The sequence below is a fragment of the Sorex fumeus genome, unplaced genomic scaffold, assembly GCF_029834395.1.
Source record: "Sorex fumeus unplaced genomic scaffold, SorFum_2.1 ptg000039l, whole genome shotgun sequence".
Lineage (NCBI taxonomy): Eukaryota > Metazoa > Chordata > Mammalia > Eulipotyphla > Soricidae > Sorex > Sorex fumeus.
Genome location: NW_026606096.1, coordinates 6,614,462 through 6,637,776, shown reverse-complemented (window position 1 = coordinate 6,637,776; position 23,315 = coordinate 6,614,462). Strand labels below are relative to the sequence as shown.

Below are 23,315 nucleotides of genomic sequence, written 5' to 3'. Positions count from 1 at the left end.
TGGGAAGATGATGAAAACAAGTGCATGCAACCTGGAAAGAGGTAAGGACGGGCAGCCCAGTCCCGTTCCCACACGGCACACGCAGAGTGAGCCTACCCTGCGGCTTAGCGGCTGTGCCTGGTGAGCTGCTGATGCCCTGCTGAGTGTCCACCCCGAGCTGCTGCCCGGGACAGTGCCAGGGAGACACAGTGTGGGCCAGGCAGGAGGGAGGCAGCACTCCTGGGTGCTCTTACCCCCCCCCCCCGCACTCTCTATTTCTCCCACTGGCATGGTAAGTCACCATCTCAGCGTTGGGGGAACCCCAGGAGACCTAGATCTTTAAGGGAGTGACCCAAGTGACCTACATCATGAGAATCAATTCATTCAGTTGGGCGATTTGAGCAGAATGGGGTTATTTTGTCATGCTTCACAGAGTATTTCTCAACAAGAAGCCCGATGCGCCCTGTGGGACTCCAGAATATTGCAAGGGGGCCGGTCACAAGAGAAAAATCACATAAATGGATAGGGGGGTGGGGGGTGGGGGCGCACAGCATGAGGCGAGGGTGACACAGGAAAGAAACAAGGTGGGAAGTGGGCCAGGAAAAGGTTGAGAGGCACTGCCTGGGAGTACCACAAGAGCTAGAGACTCTAGATTCTAGCCCAGGGCTGCCTCCCAGAGAGATGCCTGTCCCAGGACCATGCCACCCCATCTTGATACCCAGCTGCAACTGGTAAGGCTCCCCACACACATTTAAGACTGGACTGAGATGGGGCCGGAGCCATAGGGCCGATACAGCAGGTAGAGCATTTGCTTTTTGCATGTGGCTGACTCAGGTTCGATCCCAGCATCCCATATGGTCCTCCAGCACAGTTGAGAGTACTTCCTGAGTGCAGAACCAGGAGTAACCCTGAGTATTGCAGGGTCGTGTGTGTCCCCCTGCCAAGAGAGACTGGACCTGGACCGAGAGCAGCCAATTCAAATTCAAAGATGGACTTGGCTAGGATCTAAGTTCAAAGTTGACTGCCAAAAAACAAAACAAAAAAAAATTTTTCAGTGAGGGAGGGAGCCTATGGGTGGGCTGCATGCACAGGCCTGAGCTCAGCCCCTGGCAACCTTGTGCAGTTCCCCAAGCACCACGGGGGGAGGGGCGGGGGGGGTGAACCCGGACAGACCCAGAGCGAGCCTGCACAATTGGGTGTGGAACATGTAACAAACTTATCTGTCTTTTTTTGGATGAAACTTTATTTCCTAGTGACTTGCCTTTTGTAAAACAGATTTCCAAGAGCAAAGGGTACAACGTCTCTGAAGAACCTCTCAAGTCAGGGTTATCTCAAAGACCTCCTACCTTCACTCTTTCCAAAGGAGGACTTCCATCTGCATCCCAGTTGAAAAAAAAAAAAAAAAAAGAACTGTTACCCCAGCAAGGGGACCTGGCATTGTGTCATCCCCCAGACTCTAGGCTGGCACGGGAAGTTCCAGAGGGCACCGCAAGGCAGCCAGTCCTCAGGCTAGGGAATGGGGGGAAATTCTGAGGCTTTTTTTTTTTTAAACTGAGACTGATGTGAAAGTGGGCAAGGGGTGGGGGGCAGGATGGGGATGTGGAGGGATGTTCTAGGTAGAAACAGCTGCATTTAGGAAGATGGTGGATCCAAGAACTCAGGGTCCAGCCTGGCCACGGAAAACACAGAGGAGCATTTATCTATAAATGCTAACTGCAACCCCTGAAAACAACTTTGGGTAGGATTTGCCGCTCAGAGGCTTTCACAAGAAGCGACTTCTGTTCACTTCTCCCAACATGGGTGAGCCGCACCCTGAGTGCCAGGATGCCGTGGGAGGGACGCTGGCTCCATCCTGACAGTGAGCCTCTGTAAGGCAGTGAGAATATCGTTTCTCTGGGTGGACTCTGCTGGAAAGCAGGTCCCGAGGACAGCCCCACTGCGCTGCCTGCAGCAAGCGCCCCCCGTGTGGCTGCCCTACTCTCTCCCCTTGCCCACACTCCTATCTATCTATCTATCTATCTATCTATCTATCTATTGTTTTATTGAATCACAAAAGCTTTCATGTTTGAAATTCAGCCATACAATGATGGAACACCCATCCCTCCACCAGTGCACATTTTTCACCACCAGTATCCCCAGTATCCCCCGCTCTCCCCCATCCCAGTCCTTACCCTACCTCCACGGCAGGCAATTTCCCCAGTACAGAGAGTCTACTATTTGGGCATTATGTTTCGCTCGATTTTTTTTTTTTGACTTTTTGGGTCACACCCAGCGATGCACAAGGGTTACTCCTGGCTCATGCACTCAGGAATCACTCCTGGCGGTGCTCAGGGGACCATATGGGATGCTGGGAATCGAACCCGTGTCGACCGAGTGCAAAGCAAATGCCCCACCCGCTGTGCTATCACTCTAGCCCGTTTCGCTCAAATTTTCCCATCACCATTCAAGCCTACCTGCCAGGGGCAGACGCTAGATAATGTATTTTCCATTGCTCATTTTGAATATCGTGAGAGTTCAAGTGGCTGCCAAAGAAGTCACACACTTTTCTGGGATTCTGGATTATAAACGGTTGAGTTCCAGAGACATCTCTGTATGGCACTAATCCATTTTGGGATTCAGTTGGGAGTCTCAGGACCAGGGCTGCTGGTGTGCTAAGATGATGCCTGGAGGCAAATTGTGTGCGTGCTAGCCCACACTCCCTTTTTCTTTCTTCCTTTTTTCTTTTTCTGGTTTTTGGGTCATACCCAGCTATGCTCAGGGTTTATTCCTGGCTTTGCACTCAGGAATTAATCTTGGTGGTTCTCAGGGAACCACATTGGATGCTGGGAATCGAACCCGGGTTGGCCATGTGCAAGGCAAACACCCTTCCCGCTGTGCTATCGCTCCAGCCCCACACACTCCCTTTCTTAATTTCAATCCCCCACACTCTCCATGTCCGACCAGAGACTGCTGAGTTCCCTAGGGTGAGGCGCCCAGGCCATCAGTTGGAAATCTGCAGGCTGGGCAAACTCTCAGTCCTGCTCATTCCTTCCTAAGGAATCAGAAACGGGGGAGAGGAGGGGAGCCCTTGGGTGGAACACCATGCTTGGAGAAGAGCCTGCTCACGGGACACTTCCGGATCCATTGCAGTCCCCAGGGTGGGGGGAGGGGAGAGGCAAAGGCAGAGCCTCATGAATGTTTATTAGCAGGGTAACAAAAGAGTTACCAGAGGAGAGCTATAGCACAGCGGTAGGGCGTTCGCCTTACAAGCGGCCAACATGGCCGACCCGAGTTCGATTCCTCCGCCCCTCTCAGAGAGCCCGGCAAGCTACCAAGAGTATTCGATATGCCAGACACAGTAACAACAAAGTCTCCAATGGAGACGTTACTGGGCCCACTCGAGCAAATCGACGATCAACGGGAGGGCCTTTACCTTTACCTTTACCTTACCAGAGGATTAAGAGCAGCTCTTTTCTAATCAGAGTTAAGAAAAGGGACAGGGAGGGGGTTAGGGGATGTTCCTGAACGGAATTCCTCTTCCTTTCCAAGGTCAGACCTGAGCCCCCACATGGCTCTGGTCCAAGGTCACTGGCTGTCCCCATCAGATGATCAAGGCAAAAGGTCTCCCTGCCCACCCCCCCTCTTCCTTACGGGATAACTAGTGCATCCTGAGTCCTAAGATTGCCAAAGTGGAACCTTCCCAGGAGAGAGCCAGCAGGCAGCCCTCCCAGTGCCCCACCACCCACTTCCCTCTGCTCCAGGCACAGTTCACTCTCTAGCTCGTAGTCAGGGTTTCTCCATCCTCTCTGGCCACTGCCCACTGCTCCATCCTGCCCCACCCTGGCCCTTTTCACACCTGCACCTACTCTAGGGACACCAGTGCCACCTAACTAAAGTCTGAATAGTAACCACCAAGAAGAGGTCTGACTGGTAACCTGTCAAGAGAAGCAAACAGGTGCCTGTGGGCATCCGAGACACTCTCTGAACCCCACCCCCCACACAGTCCCAGGGTCCATCAGCTGCCACAGTTCTAATGGTCAAATTCAGTTCACTTTCTTGGTTTTTTCCTTCTGTGTTTGGATTTGGGGTTTTTTGTTTTGTTTTGTTCTGTTTTGGGGTCACACCTAGTGATGCCCAGGGGTTACTCCTGGCTCTGAACTCAAGAATTACTGCTGATGGTGCTCAGGGGACCATAAGGGATGCTGGGGATCGAACCCAGGTCAGCCACATGCAGGCAAACACTGTACCGGCTGTACTATATTGCTCTGGTCCCATCAGTTCACGTTCTTGGTCTTTTCAGAACAACCAAGGGAGGTTAGTGGGGTCTAAGTCAGGACCTGCACAAATGCCCATGGCTAGAGGGGCATGTGCGGGGATGGGCAGCTCTGCAGGTGCCTTACTCGGGGTCATGGGTCAAGGGCAGGAGTAGACACCACTGAGGTCCAATGGACAGCCCAAGGGAGAGAGGGCGCCACTACTGGGGACAGTCAAGAGTTGCACATGGGTGGAGCCTTAACCCTCCTCAGGTTAAGATGCCCCTCAAGGTTGCAGGGACCTGGACAGTCTCAGACAGCAGAAAGTAAAAGCAACAGTGAGAGCAGTGACTCTTTCTCCCCCTGCCCCCCCCCCCCCCCAACCCAGCAGAGCTATTGTTACTGGGAAATCACATAGCCACAGCTGCAGACTGGCCAGGCAGGTGACCCAGCCTCCACCTCCTTGGGTTTCTGCCTGTCAAAGGATCAAAGGAGGTGGCCCAGCACCTGGGTGACAGACCCCGGCCGAGGCCTGGGATGAGAAACTGTGAGCACAGGGAAAGGAGTGTTTGTCATCAAAGAAAAATATCAAAAGCCCTGCACCGGAAGATCCCCAGACCCGTGGACACCTGGACCCCTCGCTTGCACAGAAGGAAGGGTCTAAAAGCCCCACAACAGGGCTGGAGCAATAGTACAGCGGGTAGGGCGTTTGCCTTGCATGCGGTCGACCGGGTTCGATTCCCAGCATCCCATATGGTCCCCTGAGCACCACCAGGAGTAAGTCCTGAGTGCAAAGCCAGGAGTAACCCCTGTGCATTGCCGGGTGTGATCCCCAAAAAAAGCAAATAAATAAATAAATAAATAAATGCCCCACAATTCTCTCCGTTCTGGGCCCAGATGGCAAGAATCCATTGTTCTCCCCTGGGTCCGGCAGGTTGGAATGATTCAAAGCTTGTTGCTGCTCTAAGTTCTCATGAGTGCCCTTGGTCTGCTCGACCAAACGGGGTCAGTTCCCACAGCACTCTCCCAGCTCGCATATCCCCCGCCCCTCCCCACAGAAAAGAAGGTCACTTCCCTAACAACAAGACCAACCCTTCCCTAGGCTCCCTTAACCTGCCACCAACTCTCTCTGTCCATTAAAAGGGGATCAACATTCTCACCAGACTTAAAGGCTTACTTGGCCAACACCCACCCAAAGGGGCCGCAGGACTGCTGGCCAGAGGGGGGCTCTCATTTCAGAGACAAGCTCCAGGCAGGGCAGGGCGGGGGGGGTGGGTGGGCTTTCAACCCTCCCACCCCCGATAGAGAAAACCAAAGAAATAGCACATGTCCATGGCACCACTTCAAAACAGAACTTTACAGACAACGCAAAACCCATGAGCAGAAGGGGAGGGGAGGACGTTCTCACCGGGAAGAGCACAGCCAACGACAAGCATGTGGGCAGGGCACTGCCCACTGCTTTCCACTGGCGGAAGGGCTGTCTGAATCTCCCGCCCCAGAGAAGGGACAGGGAAACCTAGGAACTGCAGTGGGGGAGACCCAGTGACAGTACAAACTAAGCTTGCATGTGGCCGCCCCTAATTCTAACCCCAGCACCACGTATGTCTCCCCACACCTCCACCCCAATCCCTAGCCCCGTCATGGAGTCACCCCTGAGCACAGAGCCAGGAGTAAGCTGCTAGGTGTGGCAATAAAACAAAACAAACAAACCTGTTTTTTAAAAGTATTCAAATTGGGGGGGAGGGGCTGCAGTGATAGTACAGTGGGCAGGTCATTATTTGCCTTGCACACGGCTGCCCCGGGTTCGATTCCCAGCATCCCATGTGGTCCCCCGAGCACCACCAGGAGTAATTTCTGAGTGCAAAGCCAGGACCCCAAAAGCAAAATAAATTAAAAAAATTAAAAATTAAAGTATTCCAATTTTAGGCTGGCAAAAGAGTATAGCCAGTAGGGTGCTAGCCATGCCTGCCACCAACCCAGGTCCAATCCCTGCACCCCAGAGGCCCCCCTGAGCCAGGAGTGATCCTTGAAATGTATTGAAATTTTCTTCCTTTTTTTGGTTCCGTTTTGGGGCCTGTGCTCAGAGATCACTCCTGGAAGAGCTCGGGGGACCATATGGGGTGCTGGGGATCTGGGAGAGAACTCAGTTCTACTGAGTGCAAGGTGAAGGCCCTAGGTGTTGTGCTGTGGCTCTGCCTCTTCTTAAAGAAACAGACCCAGATAACTACAGCAGGCGGACGCTTGCCTTGAAGTAGTCTACCCAGGCTCAGTTCCTGGCACTGCATAAAATCCCTGCACTCCTCCACGAGTGATTCCTGAGAATAGATCCACAAGCCAGATTGTAGCCCAAGCAACTCCCACCCCCCCACCAAAAAAGGAAAAGGTTTAAAAAATCTATAGAAAGAAAATTAGATCTTCTGACCAGAGATCTAACTTCTTCCGCAAAGCCTTTACTAATTTATTTTGTTGTTGTTGTTGGGGCTAGAGAGATAGTATAGCGAGTAGGGAACTAGGTCTCTATGTAGTCAACTTAGGTTGATCCCCAAAACTGTATATGGTCCCCTGAGCACTGCCAGGAATGATTTATGAGTGCAGAGTCAGGAGTAGCCCCTGAGTATCTCTGGGTGTGATCCCAAAACTGGCTTCCCAGGGAAGTGGAATAAAATGAAAAGTCCCTTCAGGCTTATAAGTCACCACATCATCTGACCTTTGCTGACCTCACTCATCACTCTTATCATTACTAATGTTATTAGCATCCGCTGTTATCAGTTCTGAAGGCTGTGTGGTGCCAGAGAAGAGACCAGAGGTCTTGGGCGACCACTTAAGCCACATCCCTGGCCGCCCATCCCTGATTATCAGGGGACCCTCCCTCCTACTGGAACCTTACCCGCCTGGTCTTCCTGATGTTCCTTGGACAGTCCAGTGCATTGTGATCACAGGGACTTTGCACTTGCTCCCCCTGCCTAGAAGCCTTAAAGCTCTATTGGTCTCAAGTTCAAAGGCACTTGAAAGTGGGGAACCAAACAAAAGTGGGGACTGGGAATGACTGGACAAAACAAAAAGTCCAAATCCTTCTGTACGGGCTTCAGGGAGAGCCTGTTCCCCAGCCGGCGCTGATTTCCTGACCCCCACTAGGCCACAAGGTCACTCACTGGCTCTGGTCTCTACTTCTGGGTCACCTACAAGTAAGCATAGCAGGTAAACCTCTTTTCCTGCAGGGTTGCCTGGACAGAGCCAAGGATGGGGACAGTCAGAGAAGCAGGTCCAGAGCTATGAGGCCACATGAGACGCCCAAAAAAATCAAAATGGGAAGGGGCAGCCCATAGGTAGGGCGTCAGTAAAGGGTCAGGCTAGGCGGGCAGCCTCCCCTAGGAAACAGCATGTGCACATTTCCCTGTACAGGGGAGAGAGGGGAACCCCCCTCCTGCCCCCAAACAGGCACAGGTTGTGTGTGTCGAGAGTTCCTCTGCTCTCATGGAAACGCTGACACCTGCCCTGTGTACGCATCGGAGACGTGGCGGAAAGGGCTCTGGCGCTCTGCCAAGGGAAGGGAGGGTGTGAGCCAGTACAGCCAAGGGCACCGGCCAACGGGGCAGTGCCACGGGTCAGGCCACGCCATGGGAGACATCTGTGCTGGCGACACGCGGCCTCAGGCTGTAGGAGGGGCCCGGGACACAGGGACGGAGGCAGGAGCTCTGTGCTCAGGCTGTAGAGCAGCTTTGCCAGGGGACCGGGACTGGGGGGGACAAGTGAGTTGGGATGTGCGTGCACCTTCCTGGAGAGGGATGCTTGGCTTGCTCACCCTGAAAGTGAAGCAAGGACCCCCTACTCGGAGAAGTAGGCACCCCTCAGACGGAGACTCTCCAAGCTCACGGAACTCCCAGAAAAGGACTGAACGTCCTCATGGCAAGATACAACAATTTTCACAAATTTTCTTCTGCGAAAATATTTGTTGATCATTCCATTTGCCATTTGGGGGTAACAAGCGATTTAAAATAAATTATTATGGGCTGGAGCCATAGCATAGCGGGTAGGGCGTTTGCCTTGCATGCAGCCGACCCAGGTTCGATTCCCAGCATCCCTTATGGTCCCCTGAGCACTGCCAGGGGTAATTCCTGAGTGCATGAACCAGGGCATCCTGAGTATGCCCTGATACTCAGGGTAATTCCTGAGTGCATGAACTCCTGTGCATCACCGGGTGTGACCCAAAAAGAAAAAAAAATATTATGGGGCAGACTTGAGAGGTGGTTGGGAAAATGGAGACAATGGTGGAGGGAAGGTGACAGTGGTAGTGGGATTGGGGTTGGAATATTGAATGCCTGTAACAAATCATCAGGAACAACTTTGTAAACGATGGTATTTATACAAAGTAGGGCGGGAAAGTCTCCAAGATCCAGGCAATGGTGAGGCCTGAGGCACGCAACAAAGGCCCCAAGGCCACAGAGAAGGCCGAGCAGGGAGTGAGCTGAGCTGAGCTGGACACAAAGGCCGGGGCAGGGAGTAGTGAGGAAGGGGGACAGCGCCCGTCTCCAGGCCCAGTCCTCCAGAAAAGGATGAATAAGTACTCAGTAAGTACTGGACTGCGGGACACCACCCCCATCCCCCACTCTGTCACACAACCCAACCTTTCAGACTTTGAGTGAAAGTGAGGAGAAACAGCTGGTCAGGAGCTGCCCAGTGAGCAGGGCTGGGATCTTCGTGGAAGGCCAGCAGGGAAGGCCCCGGGGGGTGACAAGGGGAGATCCAGGACACCCTAGGGTGTCAGCCAGTACAGAGAACTTACATGCAGTTGGCACAAGGTGCCCTACTGCCCTTTCAGGAGTTAACTAGTCGCTTACAACCACTCTTGGGTGTGGACGTTAACTAGCCCACTAGCACCCACAGCTTTTAACCAGTTGAATACTTCCACCATGTAAAACTGAATCTGCTTCATAGCTTCTCTCCTATGCTGCATACTCCAAATGGCTGTTACTTTGGTGGCTTAAAAATTTAAAGAGGCATAATGCCCAAAAGTAGAGAGAGAGAGTATGGGGAATATTGTCTGCCATGGAGGCAGGAGGAGGGTGGAAAAGGGGGGGTGTATATCGGGGATATTGGTGGTGAGGAATGTGCACTGGTGGAGGGATGGGTGTTTGATCATTGTGTGATTGTAACCCAAACATGAAAGCTTGTAACTATCTCATGGTGATTCAATAAAATTAAAAAAAAAAATTTAAAGAGGGGCTGGAGTAATAGCACAGTGGGTATGGCATTTGTCTTGCACACGGCCGACCCAGGTTCGATTCCCAGCATCCCGTATGGTCCTCGGAGCACCACCAGAAGTAATTTCTGAGTGCATAAGCCAGGAATAGCCCCTATGCATTGCTGGGTGTGACCCCCCCCCAAAAAAAAATTAAAGATGTTTGTTTTAATCTTTAAAATTTGTATCGGGGCTGGAGCAATAGCACAGAGGGTAGGGTGTGACCCAGGTTCGATTCCCAGCATCCCATATGGTCCCCTGAACACCGCCAGGAGTAATTGCTAAGTGCAGAGTCAGGAGGAACCCCTGAGCATCACTGGATGTAACCCAAAAAGCAAAAATAAATAAATAAATAAATAAATAAAATTTGTATCCTGTGACATTACCAGCTTGGCTAAACAGACTCAGGGGTCTATCAGACTTTTGTCTTCTTTCGCAGGCTGCCTGTTCCTGCGCTGTTTTGCTGACATGGTCGCCCTTTTCCTTACTGGTGTAAGAGTTCAACATGTGGTAAAAATATTAACCTTTTGTCACATGTCATAAGCATTCTTATTTACTCACCTTTTAACTTTATTGATTAGTATTGATGACAAGAATTTTTAAATAAAGGCAAATACATCACTTTTCCTTTAAAGGTTTCTGCTTCTTGAAGTATGCTTGAAAAATTATTTCCCAACCTGAAATTATTGAAATCTATGCCTATGTTTTCCTGTGTTAAAAATACAGATCTAAACCTCCACAGAGCGGGCTCAAAGGGCTGGAACATGGAGCTGGTATGAACGAGGCCCAGGTCAACCACCAGCTCTGCAAGGCCTTCCACGCCAAAAAAAAAAAAAAAAAAAATCAAAAACCAACAACACAAAGCTAATACACAAAGCTAATATCTCAATTTTTTATGTCTGGAATTTAATCTGACATGAGAAAGAGAATGCTATATAATTTTGTCTAAATATCCAATTTACTGATACTGCTTAGTGAAGAATCTGGGCCTTGTAAACCTCCACTGCAAAGTCCATTAAAGGTTAACAAACAGAAGTAAAGCCAAATATACCCTTTGCACTGAGAGCCCACAGGATCCATTCTGGCAGTGAAACATGAAAACGCAGCTAGGAGTACATATCTTTCCCCTTCCTTCTTCCTGCTTGGGGGTACAAATAAGTTGCAACCAAGAGGACAAAGTCCTATGTGCCAAGGTTGCCAGAGCAGAGCAGAGAGCTTACGAAGGAGCTGGATTTCAATAGGTCTCATGAAGGGAAATGGGCCTCACACAGCTGCCAAATCAGACCCTTCGTCTGCTATCAGCTCAAACCAGTATTGTGCCCCAACTCCACAGAGCACACTTGCATCCTTTCCTCTTTAATTTTATAATTATGAGCTGTTAGGACTTAGTGTTCCCAGGCACCGTGCAAAGCAATTTGACTGCATTATCTCATTAAGATATAGTCTACAAGGCCGGGAGATAGTGCAGGGAGTAGAGGGGTGACAGACAGTACGAGGGTTTGCCATGCTCGTGGTCAACATGGATTTGCTCCTGGCCTGAACACCTCCAGGAATGATCCCTGAGCACAGGAGTAAGCCCTGAGCACCAACAGGTATGCCCAAACACCACCCCTTCCCTACACACACACACACACACACACACACACACACACACACACAGACACGCACGCACGCACGCACGCACACACGCACACAGTCTACAGGGCTTGCCTTGCACATGACTGACTCCAGTTCGATCCTGGCCCTGCTGAGAATGTTCTCAGGCAGAGGCAGGAATAGTCCCAGCCCTGTCCCCTCCCACAAACTACCAGATAAGGCCAAGACCCCTCCCCCAATAAAAAAAGATGCAGAGTCTACAGTGTTTCCCAGTACTAATAGTTTCTAAGTACTGTTAATGACAGCTTTGCAGAAAAGAAAAAGCCTGCATTAAGTATATCCAAAAAGTTATTATTATTATTATTATTATTTTGAGAAACAGTAACACAAAACAGAAAAGCATCTGAAGGTTGAGGAAATATGATATCATTTCCACTTTACAGATAAGAATTCTAAAGCAAAGGCTCACTCTAAATCACACCAACTAAGGGCTGGAGACAGAATACAAGGAGCATAACTCTTTCCCTGCATGCAGCTGGCCCAGTTCAATGGCATGTTTTATTTCTCTGTAGTAATATTTTTCTGGTAACCAGGCCCAACTTCACTGCTTTCACTTCAAATTTTTCTGGCTCTTTCTGCACATTTATTGTTGTAGAAAAAGACTTCAACCCAGTACTTCATTTTGTGAGGAGATACTATGGAAATTATCATAAATGAGGGTAGGGATTTTTAGTGGGGAGGGGATTTACTGGTACTCAGGGTACCCCTGGCTCTGTACCCGGGGATCACTTCACGCAGTGCTTCAGGGACCATGTGTGGTGCCAGATTACATTTCACATGGTGGGGTAAGCTGCAGACAAGGCAAGTGTCTGAACCTTTATACAATCTCTCTGGCCCCAAACATTCAGGTTTAAAGTACACTCAGCAACAAATATGTATGGAGTATTAGAATCCTTGGCTGAAAATTCCTACCCTCCTGGAGCTTGCATTCTGCCAGTGAAAACCTGCAAACAACCTAAAAGTAAAGGGAGTGCTAAAATAATCCAAGTAAAGATGTACAGAGTTCCAATCCAGAGACCAAGAGTGGGGGCCTAAGTGAGACACCTCAGTGAGTCCCGAATTGCTTCAGCTATAAGGTTTTGAGTCGAGCCATACCTTCAATGAGATTTATTTTCCTTACATTAGAAAAAGGGCTGGAGCGATAGCACAGCAGTAGGGTGTTTGCCTTGCGCAAGGCCGGCCAGGCTGGGCCAGGTTCAATTCCCCCGCCCCTCTCGGAGAGCCTGGCAAGCTACTGAGAGTATCTCAACTGCACAGCAGAGCCTGGCAAACTCCCTGTGACGTATTCAATATGCCAAACACAGTAACAACAAGTCTCACAATGGAGACATTACTGGGCCCGCTCGAGCAAATCAATGAACAATGGGAGGATATAGCTGACAGTGCAGACATAAGAAAGAAAGAAAGAAAGAAAGAAAGAAAGAAAGAAAGAATACTAACAGCACCAACTTTGAAGCAACTTTGACAAGTAAGTGAGGTTCAATGCTCCGTAACTGCTCAGTGAAAAATTTAGGTGTTGGGGTGGGGGTGGAGTGGTGGAGTAGAATGGCCTAGAAAGATGTTTGGTAGTGAATAATAGGAGTTTTAGAACAGATCACCTTTCCTTAACAAGCTTCCATTCACAGAGAAAGACTACAAATATATAACAAACATGTCTTGGTTTAACAATAGGCCCTATATTACCTTCTGGATTCTTCTGTACTTCCTACGATACACATGTAGTACTCTAAGGAGAAGCTAATGAGAGTGCAGAAAGGCTTCATGCTGATCCAGGTCTTCAGAAAGAGTATCTCTTCCCTGCCAGCATGGAGGTGAATGCCAGGCCTAGTCTGTCCTAGGCTGGGCGCAGCACCCGGGTTCCTCACCCGGCTGCCCGGGGCACAGGGCTTCATCTCTGTTCTCCTCACAGCTTCCTAGGTGCGATGCAGGAATCTGAACATCTAGTTCTGAGCACCCAGTCTTCCCTGATCTCCTCCCAGACATGTACTCAATGATTCAGGGCCGCTAGGCTAGACAAGGATTTCCTACGACGACATTTTGTGGCTTACTAAAATTGTGTGAGTGAAGTCAGCTAAATGGATACCACAATTCTGCCCCACCCATCCAACTGGGAAATAACAGTGCAAACTCTCCAAGAGGCATGCAGCTTATTTTTTGCCTTTTTATTTTTATTTATTATTTTTATTGCAAAGGGTCTGGGTTCCAGGAATGCTGGTATCTGGGGCCAGTTTTATACCCACTTGATTCTTGAATCTGAGTCAATGCGGGCAGAGCAGGCAGCCAGTGACTGGATCCTGATGCCAAGAGCAGCCGAAATGGTTTTCTTTCAGTTTAAGATCGAGAAAGAAACCTCCCCCTCTTCTGCAACTCTGTGAACCGGGAACGTTTTTTTTTTCCTCCTGCCCGCCCCTCCACCCCAGGGCTGCGGGTTGAATGCCAGTGATACCCAGCCTCCCACCAACATCCACCTGCAACCTCAGAATGTGACCTTATTTGGAAACCGAATCCCTGCAAGGACCTCAAGCTCCTCCAGTCTGGGACCTTTCGATGCAATCACCGTGGATTCAGAGTGTTTACAAGAAGCGGGTCTGGACCAAGGCACACATGGGCAGAGGCTGAAGAAATGTTGCTCCAGGCCTGTCAGCTGGCGGAGGCCCCCGAAACAGGAGGACCCAGAAAGTCTCCCCTCCGTCATTCAGAGTGAAGGTGGCCCCGCAGACAGGCTGGTTCCAAACCATGGCTTCCTGAGCCGGGAAAGCACATTTCTGTCTCATCTATTAAATGCTTTGTGGGGTACCAGGGACCAAACCCCAGAATGTGCTCCACCACCAAGTCACATTCTAGTTCCAATTTCCGTTGCTTTAAGCCTTCAAGTTTGTGGCAATTTGTGAAGATGTGGCCATCGGGAATACTACAAGGCCTGGAATGGCTCAGTGGCAAAAGAGCCTGCTGGCAAGAGGGGCCACCCCTGGTGCCATCCTCACATACTGTGTGTCAGCCTGGCATTACCAGAGTATGACCCCTGGCAGGTACGGTACATGTGTGATATCACAATTAAACCAAGAACCCCCAAAGCACCAGAGCCAAGTAGCATAATCAGGTGTGTGCACAACCCCTCCCTCTAGTTATTGTAGCAACAAAGGACAAAAATAAAAGGGGGGTGGGGAGAAATGGGGGAAAAGGGGAAAGCATGAACTCAGTACTGTGGTGCCGAAATTTAAGTCTGAGCACTGTGATCCAACGAGATGCTGGGGCTGGTGGGATTCTAAGATGATCTCAGCATGCGTGGGAAAGCCTGTCAATGTGAGACACAACTCCTAAAACTAGTGGATTACCATGGGGGGAGGGGAGGGATTTTGCACAAGTTAGTTAACACCAAGTTAGCTGGCTGCGAGATAGGAAAACAAGAGGTGGAGGGAAGCTGAGCTGCAGAGTTTGCCTGGCAGGCTGGGTAAGGGCCCCTGCGCCTCCCCAAGCACCAAGGGCAATTCAGGCACCACAGCAAAGTGTGTGTGACGTCTGGCTTGTCAAAACAAGTCTCACAGCACCCACTAAACAGTGTGTGGGCAGGAAGGCCAGGGGAGGGGGAGGTGGGGGAACGAAGAAGATGGAAAAGGAGAGGGGGAGGGGGGGAGAGAGAGAGTACCCTAAAGGGCGAAAGCCCTCAAAGAACAGATCTCCTCCCAGCGAAGGAAATGCAATAGTCGAGAGGATAACATTAACAGATCCAAGCTGGGCCGACAAGCGACACAGAAAACCATCATCAGCGATACCCACCAGGATGCAGTGCAAAAAGTGGTAGATAGAGCACGTGTCCGGCACGAGAAAGGTTCTGGGCTCAATCCCTGGTATCACATACACCCAGAAATACCACTAGGTGTAGCCCTCGGGGACCCCAAGCGCTGCATCCTCTACCAAAAGGACGCAGTATGACTTCTGCAACATTCTCACCAAAACGGCATGAGCTCATCCGAAGAAGGAAAGACAGAGGATCTGTTACAGACGGGAGGACAAGGCACTAAATGCCAGCTGTCATCTGAGTGACATGCAGCCTGTACTTCATTAACGCTGTGCCAATGTTGTCTCTTTATCCTTTTTCCTGTTGTCTTCCTTATTTCCTTACTGAAATCACCGTGAGAAATAGTTCCAAAGCTGTTCATGGGGATTGGATCAATTGCACAGCGGGTAGGGCATTTTTGCCTTGCACGTGGCCAACCCAGGTTCAATTCCCAGCATCCCAGATGGTCCTCTGAGCACCACCAGGGGTAATTCCTGAGTGCATGAGCCAGAAGTAACCTCTGTGTATCACCAGGTGTGACCCAGAAAGGAAAAAAAAAAAAGCTGTTCATGATTGGGTTTCAGTCATCCAATGTCCAATACCCATCCCTCCACCAGTGGGATATTTCCCACTACCAATGACGTATTCGATATGCCAAACACAGTAACAAGTCTCAGAATGGACACATTACTGGGTCCGCTTGTGCAAACTGATAAACAACGGGAGGACAGTGCTATAGTGCTACAGTGCTTCCAATGTTCCCAGTTTCCCTCCTGCCACGCTATTACAAGGGGAGGTCTATAAACAAACCCTACTAAAGTTCAAAATTACTTTAAAATGCTTAAATTGGGGATTGGAGCAATAGTACCACATGCCTTGCACATGGCTGACCCAGATTTGATCTCTGGCATCCCGTTTGGTCCCCCGAGCACCACCAGGAGTGTTCCCTAGAGCAGAGTCAGGAGAGAGCCCTGAGTACCGCTGGGTATGCCCCAGCCCCCACAAAAATCTGTTTACATTGTTGAACAGATTATGATATAGCCATAAAGCAGATTAAACTCGGAGGGGAAAATTCTGATCCCACGGTAAGGGGTGGTGGTGGCTGGAACCTCAGCTGTGCCATGAGGAAAACTATTAATGATAAGGAAACAGGCAAGAATTACCAGAGTTTGCCTCAGAACCACAGGGTTAGACTTTCCCCCCTTACATATTGATTTACAATTTTTCTTTTTAATGGGCTGGAGTGATAGCACAGCGGTAGGGCGTTTGCCTTGCACGCAGCCAACATGGCTGACCCGAGTTCGATTCCTCCGCCCCTCTCGGAGAGCCCGGCAAGCTACCGAGAGTATCTCGCCCGCACGGCAGAGCCTGGCAAGCCACCCGTGATGTATTCAATATGCCAAACACAGTAACAACAAAATCTCCAATGGAGACGTTACTGGGTCTGCTCGAGCAAATCGAGCAATGGCACATACTGCTTTGGATTATCAAAAGAAAATTTCATTTAATACCAAACAGTTGCTTCGGGATATGGTGGGATATAAAGAATCACTTACAGATTTGGGAAGAAGCTTTAAGGTAGAGGGGCTGGAGCAATAGCACAGGGGGGAGGGTGCTTGCCTTGCACACGGCCGACCCGGGTTCGATCCCCAGCATCCCATATGGTCCCCCAAGCACTGCCAGGAGTAATTCCTGAGTGCAGAGCCAGGAGTAACCCCTGAGCATCACTGGGTGTGACCCAAAAAGTGGGGAGAAGGGAGGGGAAAGGCTTTAAGTTAGAAAGGGCGGTGCTGCACAGGGCTAGCAGAGGCTGGAGAATGGGGGCTGGTGTGGAGGATGAGGGTAGCCCCCAATTCAGAGAGTGAACCCCAGTCTGTGGCCGCCACCTCCCACGACAGGCATGTCCCTGGCTCATCTCTCCATCAGTCCCTCTGACCCGAACATGCTCAATGTCCCTGCGCTCCAGTCTGACGCCTTGAAGCCCTTCCTCACACAACTCCCATCTGCCAGGAACCACACCCCTCCCCCCACCTCTTTCTCCCTAGATCTCAAAATGGGACTCAATTCCATCTCCTGGAAGCTTCTGCAAACCTCTCTGAGCCCCCAGACCTACACTTCCTCCGCTTCCTTCCACGCAAGGGACCTTAAAGAAAACCAAAGGTAGCAAGGACTTTCGCAGTCACTCCAGCACAGACTCGACAGGAGTCTCCAAGCCTGGGTGTCCTACCTGGTGTTGTACAGTGGAAACTCTCAGCTGAGCCCCCACCAGATCATCCCATTCCCCCCCACCCCCATCTAGCAGGAGCCTGAGTCCACCCTGGCCCACCAGGCGGCCAGCCGAGGCTGCTTGAGGCAGAGGGCTCGGTCACCGTGCCTGTGTGCCGGTTCCCAAACCTCACATTGCTTTCACTGCTTCTGTGATTACAACGGAATGAATCAGTAACTGGAATATGAACGATGAGAAAAAGGTCTCAGTTCCTTGAAAATGAAGCGAAGGGATCCACACCCAGCTTCTTAATCTGTGAGTCATGCACAGGGTCCTATGGACTGAGTGTGGGGGATGTGAGAAACTTTGGCCACACAGCAAAGTGGTCCTGAGCATTCAAAAGTGAATCCAAAAATCAACCAGGAATCCGAGGTGTTTCTGGGATCGCCAACCCATGCTGCCTTTCCCGGGACTGGAGCCCAGAGGCCGGCAGGACAGGCACTTTCCTTGCATGGGGTTGACCCCAGTTCAATCCCTGGCAGGGTTCCAAGGACCACCAGGGATCACTCCTGAGCACAGAGCCAGAGCACAGGAATAGCCCCTGAGTAGCACTGGTGTGTAGCCTCAAACACCCTTTCCAAAAGAATTTTAGGGTGAAAAGGTTGTTTTTCTTTTTTTTTTTAAAAAAATAAGGATTTGAGTAGATAACGTATTAGATAAGATACGGTATGTGAACTGATTTGCAAATGACTTTTCTTTTAAAAAATTTTTTTTATCTTTAAATTTTGGGCTGCACCCAGCAATGTTCAGGGTTATTCCTGGCTCTACGCTCAGGAATTACTCCTGGTGGTACTTTTTTTTTTGTGCGTGTGTTTTTTTGTTTTTTGGGTCATACCCAGCGATGCACAGGGGTTACTTCTGGCTCTGCACTCAGGAATTACCCCTGGCAGTGCTCAGGGGACCATATGGGATGCTGGGAATCAAACCCGGGTTGGCCGCATACAAGGCAAACGCTCTACCCGCAGTGCTATTGCTCCTGCCCCTCCTGGTGGTACTTCGATACAGTACCCTATGGGATGCTGGGATCAAACCCAGGTCTTTGCATGTAAGGCAAACACCCTATCTGCTGTACTATAACTCTAGCCCTTAACATTTTCTTCCTGAAAAGACAAGAAGGAGATGTAGCAAAGGGTACTTATCTCACACAAGGCTGAGCGGGGTTTAATCCCACCATATGATCCTCTGGAGGGCGTTCAAACCTCATTGTGGCACTGGAGGTCCCAGATCACTGTTCAGGTGGCCCTGGGTTCATCTCTGGCCCGAGCAACACTGCATCCTGAACCCCACTGGGCAACTCACTGGGAGGGGTCGCAGGGTCTCAGAACTACTCTCCTCAACCCCTGCCAGGGAAAAAAAGTCCCTAACAGATAGAGCTATCCTTCACCAAGCAATCCTGCTTCAGTTTTCTCTATGGTCAGACACGTGGGAAATGCCATCTGTACAATGTCATTCACAGCAGCACTGCTCATAACGACACAGACTGTAAACAATTCTGCCGGGAGAGAGAGGGAGGTGACCTGTATTGGTAAAAGCTGGCGATGGCGCCGGGAAGATCAGATCGCACAGGTTTTTATTTTGTTGTTGTTGCTTTTTTTTTTAATGAATTACCAAGACTGAGTGCACCAAGACTCTGGGGATCCGGTGACAATTAACTTCGGTCACCTTTAGTCCACCAAGGCCCGAGATTTTCTTCATCCAGGGCCAGATGCTGGAGGAAGCAGATTGGAAGCTGAGAAGGCAGCCAGACTTTGAGTTTCCACAGCAGGAAACAGTTTCTCACCACCGGGCACAATGGGCTCACCGCCCCTTGCTGACGAAGGCTGACCTGCCTCCTCCCCTACGGGAGAGGCCTGATGGCCCAGGCAAAGGAACGGATGGATGGGAATGGAGCAATAGAACAGCGGGTAGGGTGTTTGCCTTGCATGAGGCTGACCCAGGTTCGATCCTGGGAATCCTATATGGTCCCCGTAGCATCTCCAGGAGTGATTCCTGAGTGCAGAGCCAGGAGTAACTCTTGAGCATCTCTGGGTGTGGCCCAAAAACAAAAATAAAAGGGTGCAGGTGGAGCAGCTGGGCTTCAGAGGCTGACCTGCTTAGTCCTGGGGAGGGCATGTGGTCTGGACTGGCAGCAGACTCTGGACTCTTTATCTACTGGCATTCTGCCAGCCCACCAACCTCAAGGGCAGAGAAGTCCAGTGTAGACATGTAGAGTTCGGGCTGGGCCCCACACCCTCCCCAGACAGCATGACCCTTCATCAGCTCCCCACCCTCCCATACCCGCATGTCCTGAGAGAGACACAAGAGTCAACTAGAAGAGGGGCTGCAGGGATAGTACAGCAGGTAAGGCACTTGCCCTGCATGTATTCGACCTGGGTTCAATTCCTGGCACCCCATATGGCTCAAGTCCCGCCAGAAGTGATCCTGAGTGCAGAGCCAAGTGTCAACCCTGAGTACCATCAGGTGTGGCCCACCCCAAAACAAACAAACAAAAAAGTCCACCAGAAGAAACATTTATCCATTAAAAAAAAAAAAAACCTTCAATAAGCAAGCATGCAACCTGCAACTGGTTCCTTCCTCTTCATGATCTTAAGGAAAAGATAAGAACCATCAACAGTGTAATCAATACACTTCATTAGAAATGAAAACATACTTTCCTTGATCTTCTCCATCAAGTCTCTTGGCCAACTTCAAGCAATTTAACTTGAGAATACAAACATAGAAATTATAGTTCTTCTGTTGTGAGAAAAAGAAGCCTTCCTAAAGTCCTCCCAGCTCCACATTCTATCACCTTTTCTTGTTTCTGGATCACACCCAGCTGTGCTCGGGGATCATATGGGATGCCTGAGACTGAAACCGGTCGGCAAGACCAGCGCCCTACCCGCTGCACTATCTCTCTGTGCCCATTCTATTACGTTTGATTCTGCCAAATGTCTAAACATTACTTTCCTTAGGTACAAACAGGCTGAGTTATTTCCATACAGTGTAAAGAAAAAGCTTCCAATTTCCAGAAAATCTATTTACAACACCATTACTTAAATTCCAAAAACTTCTAAATAATGAACATAGACTGAGGTTCCCTGTGGAATACAGTGGAACATGGGCAGGTAAGGAAAGAGGAAGTGGGAAGACTTTGAAAACAGAACCAGATTTGGGACCAAGAGTATGTGCCCAGAAGTCTACCCGCCTGTCTCTCCCCTACCCCCAGGTTGCTGCCTCCAGTCAGCCCAGAAAGGGCATTTCCGTTATCTGAAAAAATGAAACCAGCTCTCAGCACTCAAGGTCGAAAAAGTTTCCTTTTCCATTTGCCCACTAAATTTGGTTATGATGGTGACAGACAAGAGGCCTTCACCAAAAGGCTATGTTCAAAAAAAGAAAAGGCCGTGTTCATAAGGAAGATATGAATTCATCCTAAATCTGGGCTCAGAGCTACACCCCAATCTGGATCAGCTTCTGGAATCCTTAAGCAACCCACTCCATCCAAGAGATGAGGATGGGATGATAAGAATAGTACTTGATTCCCATCTCCGCGGTCAAACAGCTCAAGTTCAAAAGCTGGGGGGAGGCTGGCTGGGTCTGATCCCCAAACCAAACACCAAACCAATCTCTGTCACACTCTTGCAACAAGGTAGCAACTGATTACAAACCTTCAGCTTTAGGTCCAAAGCTTAAACTCTGTCTCTTTCCACTATGGCTAGTGGAATTAACTGGACACTACAAGGTATCCTCTGGGACAGTGACTCCTCATTCCTCACATTGGCTGTTCTTTCTCCCCAACAAGGACTGCCCTCTTGGGTGTCCTCAGCAACCCCCCCCCCCCCCCCGCACCCCTCCCTAGCCCCAGCAAGCACAGGGCAGGCACTATGCTTTTCAAGTGAAGCAAAATAGTTTTATTTAAAGAAACTTGCTTAGAGAAGTGTGAGGGATGGGGGAAAGAGAACTACGTGTTCAAGGCGCTGTGTACTTATGCACAGAAGGGGCGGAGGGGCCAGTCCTTCTGGCTTTCCTCCCAGCCTAAAGACAAGGTTAGTAATTCTGTTTGGCGCCCTCTAGTCACACTGCAAACCACAGAAGGAAGGGGACCACGACTGGTTCCAGCTCTTGGCCACTGTCACACTTAAGAAAACTCAGTCCTGAGTCGCCACCAGGAAAAGGCATAGGTGGTATTGCGCTCCAGCTGCTCAAATTTTCCTTCTGGACATTTTCTCTTGCATCATCAAATTCCTCCCCATCTTCAGGGCTCTGATTTTAAGAGATAACAAATTAATCAGGAGCCGTTAGGGGGTTAGAGCGGGAAGCTGCCCTTAACTCTCATCCGTTCCCAAGGCTGTACTGGGGCCAACTGGGAGCAGAGGTGGACAAGGGCCAGTCCACACTACCCTCTAACTAACATCTCCACTACCCAGCGGAAAGGGCCCCGAGGGACGGATGGCGCGGCCTGCAGACCTAAACCTCCTCCTCCCCCCCCACCCCCGCGCCCTATGAGGCTCCAGTCCAAGCTGGACCTGCCCTCCGCCCGGGGAGGGCATGCAGACCCTCGCCAAACCATCCGCCTGGCACGCACCGCATCTCCAAAACTGAAGACACAACCCACAGTCAGAAAGCATTCTTGTCTTCCTTGGGCTCAGGAGGAACCGACTAGGATGGTCCTTCTGGCCCCAGTGCCCTAACCCACCAAGAGAGGGCAGACTGACCCCTTCCTTTTTGGGTCGTGAGGAGCCCAAATAGCCCGAAACCCATGCTTTCCGAGCAAGTCGGGTCCGAGTTGAGCTGAGCGCCCCCCCACCCCCACCCCGCCTTTCTCGAGTCCTTCTGCAGCTCAGCCGGGAGGTCTGGAGGGGTCATCGTCAGCGGGGAGGGGATCTGGCTGAGAGGGGTCGCGGTGGGAGGGAGGGGGAACAGTTCTTGGAAAGCAAAGTCCGGCAGCCCGCCGCCGCATCTGAGCCGCCTCTGGAGCTGGCCCCCCGCGCCGCCTTTTCTGTCCCCCGCGCAGGGTCCGGAGAGCCCCTCCACGCTCCGGACACCCTTCTCCGGACCCGCGCTGTCCAGCCCCGGGACGGCGGCCGCGACCTCCCCGCCCTCGCCCCCCACCCCCACCCTCCACCCTTCACCCCCTCGCCAGCAGCCCCCGGGGCGGCCACTGCGGCCAGGTGCCCGCTTGCATCCGGGCTTGCGGGCCCGCGGCCGGTCCTCGGGGGCCGCTCCCGGCGCTGGTCCGAAGCCGGGACCCACGGCGGCCGGGTTCCAGAGGCTCGGCCCGGCCGTGCACCCTCCCCCACCCCGCAAGACCCGGTGACCCCGAGACCAGCCAGCAGGCTAAGGCTGCTTCTCGGCGCGATGCCCCATCCCGGGAGCTCAGCGCCCTGCGCCCGCGCGTGCGCCCTTCGCCGCTCACCTGCCGCTCCAGCGATCGCCAGTCGGGCCCCGCGCAGCCTCACAGCCAGGCCCCTCGGCGGCCGCGTCAGTGGCAGCGGCAGCGGCAGCGGCAGCAGCAGCAGCGGCGGCAGCTCGGTGCGTGCGTCCGCGCGGCGCGGCCCCTAGCGCTCGCCCCCCTCCTGCGTTCGTCCTCCCTGCCGCGCGCATGCCCCGCTATATACCGGGCGCGTCAGTGGAAGGCCCCGCCCCCGGCGCGGCTCGACCCCGCCCCCCGCACCAGACCGGCCCCGCCCTCAGCCCCGCCCCGTGCCTCCCCGCCCTGGAGCCCCGGCCTGCCACGTGGGGACTCCGCCCGCTGCGGGGCAACGTGCGCCGGCCGCCAGCCTGCGGGCTCCGGCTGGGCTGCGGCCAGGGCTGCGCTTGCCTCGAGCTACGGTCAATCTTCCCACCCTTTCGAGAATTCCAGGCCCCTTAGGCTCCTCCTTCTGCTGGGATCCTCCCGCTCTGGCCTTTCCGTTTTGGACGTGGGAAGCGGTCCAACCCCGCAGCCTTAGGAGTAAGCCCGCTACCCACTTGTATCATACTTCAGATCCACGCGAAATCCTTCTCCTGCCTCCCCGAGTCAGTGTTTGAAGGGGACTCACCCATACACAACGTTTCCTACACCTAAAGGACAAATAATGCCCAGTCCACGTTTCTTGGACACCGTATGATGCTCGGTTTTTTACAAGTACTTGAACCATGAGTCCCCCACCCCACTCCCATATAAAGCTACGAACCCTTATTTCCTTT

At 51.5% G+C, this 23,315-nt stretch overlaps 1 protein-coding gene across 2 annotated transcripts in view; it reads right to left on the bottom strand.

Annotated features, from left to right (window-relative positions):
- The window catches only part of SLC39A14 (solute carrier family 39 member 14), a 45,719-nt gene extending 23,015 nt beyond the window's left edge, over window positions 1-22,704 (bottom strand). For both annotated transcript variants that reach the window (XM_056119005.1, XM_056119003.1), the window contains exon 1: window positions 22,543-22,704. The gene's annotated coding sequence lies outside the window, so the exon portion shown is untranslated. The remainder of the gene's footprint in view (window positions 1-22,542) is intronic.
- Window positions 22,705-23,315: the final 611 nt, after the last annotated feature.